This window comes from Dermacentor silvarum, chromosome 3, assembly GCF_013339745.2.
Source record: "Dermacentor silvarum isolate Dsil-2018 chromosome 3, BIME_Dsil_1.4, whole genome shotgun sequence".
NCBI lineage: Eukaryota > Metazoa > Arthropoda > Arachnida > Ixodida > Ixodidae > Dermacentor > Dermacentor silvarum.
Window position 1 is genome coordinate 198,648,017 of NC_051156.1, and position 5,362 is coordinate 198,653,378.

At 41.8% G+C, this 5,362-nt stretch overlaps 1 long non-coding RNA gene across 1 annotated transcript; it reads left to right on the top strand.

The window, feature by feature from the left end:
• The first annotated feature begins 1,188 nt into the window (after positions 1-1,188).
• LOC125944128 (uncharacterized) lies at positions 1,189-3,398 on the top strand. The gene is made up of 2 exons (XR_007466148.1): positions 1,189-1,666; positions 2,438-3,398. It is a non-coding gene; the product is annotated as an uncharacterized LOC125944128 (long non-coding RNA).
• Positions 3,399-5,362: the final 1,964 nt, after the last annotated feature.

The window sequence follows — 5,362 nt, forward strand, 5'->3', positions numbered from 1 at the left end:
TGTGACGTATGCAGTACGTGAGTGTCCTGCAGGGCGACGATTTCTTGCCTTCACTGTTTTAGGTTCACGTGTCTTGATTGGCTGCTCATACTGCTGTGTTTACGAGATGCGCAACACGTACGAGAGATGAGATAACGCATGAGTGCGCTTGTGTTTTGATATGTATGCTGTGCGAGATGCTGTCTTGCTTGATTATGTGTCGGAGTCAGTTGAGATTCCTCTGTACGCGAGAAATAACTCGTGGCGCGCGCTCATCCGTTCATTATAATTACAGTTACGGATGAACAAACCAGGTGCCTGATCATTAGGCGACATGAGCTCGAGCACCTGTTCACCGGGAAAAGGAACGCCGCAAAACAAGGCTGGCTGTAAGTAGCCGTCGCGCTATAACATTTATAGTTACTATGTGTGTACACGAAAACTGTTACTATGACAGCTAAATCCGTAATCTGATAGCATTTAGTATGTTCCCGTCTTTCGCGGACCCTAGTACCTAGTTGTTGGCTATCATAAAGGTGCGTTATATGGATCGTCTAGAGTGAGTAAGTGACATCTATCTGCCTTTAGCTGCTAAGGACGTGGTGTCTTGACTACAATAAACCAAGTATGCAATGCACTCGGTGGCGCTGCAAGACCAAACCATGCAATTGGTGTTTCATTAGATCACTATTGGCAGACGTGCGTTGTGTGTGCTTTCCAAAGCATGACACTTAATTGTAGGCTCTAAGGAAGCCTGGTAAGCTTTTTTTGTTATTCTTGTATTTGTTTGAGACATATGCGGGATCAATGCACTGGTGCTACATGTTTGGTTGCATGCAATCAACACAAAATGTTGTATATTACTTAATAGCTGGACATGAAATGTTTGTTGTAAACTCTGTCAACATGAGGAATTGTGTCAAAGTAATTTGAGTATCTCATTCACTTGCACACGAATTATTGAAGATGCAGGGCTGCATGGGGTCACACCCGAACAGTGCCGCAAGAAGTGGCTTAACCTTTTGAAGAAGTACAAGGTAATTAACACTTCCAGCAGCAGTGCTGATTATTGTCAGATAAACTTATGATGCAGCCTTCGGGATCTGCAGGGAAGAATGGGATTACCCGCGCTACTGTTGCACGACAAATTTTGGCTGTCAGATGCACATTAAACAAACCGGGAGGGTGCAGCGCACGCCCGGAATTCTTACGTCGCCGGAGCCAGCAATGGCGAGCCAGGTCACTAGCAAGTGGGTAACCGAATTTTTCCGGGAGACAAAGAACTTTAAGGGAGAGCTGGCTTCATGTTTCCCGATTGCGATGAGCCCACTGAAGTAAAATGTTTAAGAGGTAATTCTTCAATTTTAGTTAGCAGCTAATTACTTCACATCACCCGTTAACCCATGGTTGCCATCGCTGACGGCATGTCCCCGATGAAACCGTTATTATGGCTGTTTTAAAATTCTACCTAGAGTCTTCATTTAAACACACGGTATAACTATTTCTGGCTTGTTTCTCTCTTCAGGATCTGAAAAATCCACGAAGTGGAGCTGGAAACGAGGACGGTGAGCTCCTGTGGCCTTTCTTTGACCTCATGGATTGTATAATGTCAGGGAGGGTGATAACGCCACCTCGGCTTATTGCATCTGCATCTGGAGACCAGGGCTAAGAAAATGGGGAAGACACTGTGAGTATACCTTAAGGCTTCACTGTTGTAACTATATCGTTTTTCCAAAAGCTGTAGCACTTTTCGAAGTAGTTTTGTTATTTATTAGGAGTGCATTATTGCTTATGACTTACAGTGGAGAATATGCAACCATGTTCAAAGTAAGAATCCGTGATGATTAAGTGACAATGAAGTAAATGCATTGCGTATAGCGTTATGTAATACTTGTGTGCCCTTTACAGAATTGGGACGAGAGCGGGCTAAAGTTTTGTGGAGAGCCATTGATACATACCGGGAGTAAGAAATTACGCTATCTATAACCCATAACATGTAGCTGCAGATCTGAGTGGTAAAATAGTGTTTGCATGCATCTGCTGGTGCAGTCTAAAAGCATGTTGTAACACCATCCCTTATTGGAGGCAAACTCATTCTTGGGCTTTTATGGTGTCTGTGATTTTAAACTTCAAAGACTGTCATCTGAAATAGTCAGTCAGCTATGCCTCCGTGGAACATCAGAGGCTGTTTTATACATTCTGGAAAATATTTGACAAATTCATCATTTTTCTCTTACAATGCAACAAGTAGCTTTGAACCCACGAGCTTATATTTTTTTTAATGTAGAAACATGGGAAGGTATGCTGATTCATATAGTGCTGTGTTATTGAAAATGTGCCTATAGACTGATTTTCTGCGTAAACATGGTCCCTAATCACCAGTAAGTGGTATCATGAACCTTTCCCACGCATTTTGTGACGGTTCTGGCTCAGGTTGTGTTTTATTTGCTCCGTGCAGGATGAGCAGCCAACGGTGAAAAAACGCAGGTGTGATGACACAACTCAGAAACAGAAAAAGGAAAATGTCATAGATTGCATCCTCACCAATGTTTTCTGAAAAAACAGACGGAATTGATGGGGGGTGCATGTTCGATTTTTTTTTATAAACAGAGGTGGTCAGCAGTAACGTGCCGTATGCAGAGTTAGGTTAACTTAAGTGACTGTTAGCTTCTGTAATTTTCCCAACAATGTTATTTTTAATTATAAGCTATTATATAGAACAAGAAAAAATATTAATCTTCTTGCTCATTGCACTTAGACATTGTCTGAAATCTCAGATATTGTAGGGAAAAATTTTTAGGAAGGATGCAAGGCAGGTAATGCACCCTTATGTTTGTTTGATTTGAGATGTCAGCTGCTTGAATGCGTGCACCTTCTGAAATTCTCAACAAATTCAGAATATAGCTATTTGTTTCGTTTCTAGCACACTGCATACACTACTCAAATGTCCATAACCAGTTAGTTCGTTCGCAAGGATGTTTCTCATCCACTAATTTTTTTGTAGCAGTGTTCAATTAGCCCTGTCTACACTTGTGTTGCTATTTATGAAATGAAAAACAGTACGTATTCAAGCAGCTGACACCTCAAATCAAACAGACATTAGGGTACATTAACTGCCTTGCATCCTTCCTAGAAATTTTTCCCCTACAATATCTGAGATCTAACGTTTTTTGCATAAGTGCTGCGGACACTTGGTCTTCTGCATATCATGAACATATTTACAACTAGTGTATTGTGGTGCTGGTCTGAACACAATTTGGTGTAATGGCATGAGTTTATATAATTATTTTGTATTGTTTAGCTTAGTTGTTTCAATAAAGTAAAGGTAACTCATGACATTGTTATGCTAACACAACATATGATACATGACATGTCAGTTTTCAGGATGGATTGAAATAAAGCCTTGTCAATTGCAAGAATATATTGATTTGTCTTTTTTAAAAAAAGCATGACGACTTTGTCCTTCAGCCAGTCAAACAGCGTGCCTTAGACGACCTTATGGTAGTCATGATCGCGAGATAGCACTGGACAGGAAAGCTTACTTTTGTAAATTGTGTTTGAGTATTGAAAACTGTTCTTAGTGCATTTTTCTTCTTCAGTAAGCACCTGAACTGTTGCGACATCTCCTAATTTTTCTCATAGTTATGAAATATGACGGCAAAACCATAAGAAGCAAGATTACTATTAAAAGAGGTTCGAACTTGAAATTTCATCCAAATGTGCAATTCCAGTAATACTTGTGGGACGTTTACCTGTGAAATTAGTAAATAAAAAAGGGGATAACCTCGCAAACAAATCGTGCCACCTTCAGGTTGCGATACACGAGAAAAGTGTCGGACAACCTCTTTTGAAACGAGCACTCTATGCAAGCAAACTGTTTATCAGATGGTAAAGCCGAAAATCTGCATTTAAATTGCGTCGGTATCGCCCTTAGCACACCCGCTGCCCTTTCTTTCTGCCCATGGTTTATATGCAGCCGTCACAAGCCCAGCGCCTCCGTATTGAAAAGAACCAAGATGGCGCCAAAAAGCGTCGGTGTCCCCACCCTGAAAGCAGCGCTGGCCATCGAGGCACCCTACAGGAACGGCTCTTTCAGCGTGCCCTAGCGTAATCTTTCCACTTGTGAGGCTATGGCGCCCTCTCGAAGAGTTTCGGTATCAGCTTGGAGTTTTCATTAATTTGGGTTAACAAATGTGTTCGTTCATATTTACATTATGTTATATAATTGTACACATATTTGGCTTAATTTTATCCATTTTTAGGGGAATTTTATGTCTTACGTAGACCTTGTGTTGTGCGTGACAACCACCGACGAGGGACGACATCCCAAGCCCTTAAAGTACTTCGCACTTAAAACATATACAGCATACCTGATTAAATCAAGCAGGCTAGGCAACTATTTCTCACCGCCCCATTTCAAAGGGGATGCCAATAAATCGTCATTTCGGCGCGCTCCTTCGTACTTTTCCCGGCACGCGATTCTCTTCACCTCCTGGCACATTCCTCCTCTGCTTCTTTCACGGCTTCGAACAAACATTTGCCGATTACACTAGCGGGCCAATTACGCTTGGGCATAAAAGAAGGTGCACTCCGACTCACAAATGGAACTTTCATTTGTTTTTTATCCCAAGACATTGATCAGGCAACTTTATACAATTTTTAGCCTCATTCAATCAGTGCAGAATATCAGTATTTAGCTTCTGAAAACACGACAGACGTTACTGTCTATAAATATTGGAATGCTATGTGATAGAGTGCAACATGAGTCGCAGTCGAAAACAGTCAAATATCGTATCTGTAGCAGTGTACCAACGCCACAAACAAGTGCTTGCACCTTTCGGAAAGGCTCGCTATCCACAAATACTTCCTTTTTTAACTTCTTGATTGCTTGATAGGTTCATTTGTCTTTAAAGGGGCCCTAATCCTTTAAAAAAACAGTATGCCGTCCATACCGTGGATGGCATACCTCCAACACTGGACACCGTGGGAGGAAAACGCACATCAAGCCACTGTCCTCTGTTCACTCTCACACTTACCCTTGCACCCACAGCAAACGGCGCACAATCTTATCACTTTTTTGCCTTTATACAGAACCTCGCGGCGACTCCGACAGCGGAAATTCACCTGGAGTGTCCATGTAATTGCGATCGCAAAACAGGCATCCATTGTTGACCAAGCACCTTTGTGTTCGCTCTCGATGCAAATAAACTTCTTAAAGTGAAACTTTTTTCTACCCATTTTGCATGTGCTGCTATTTTGCTGAGTAAACATAAGCCCATTATTCACTACCAGAGACAAAAAGAAGGCAACAGTGTTGAAATCAGTAACAGAAGCAGCCGAGAATGCGACCAAAGTGTGCATTTAGCGTGGAAGAGACGGAGGC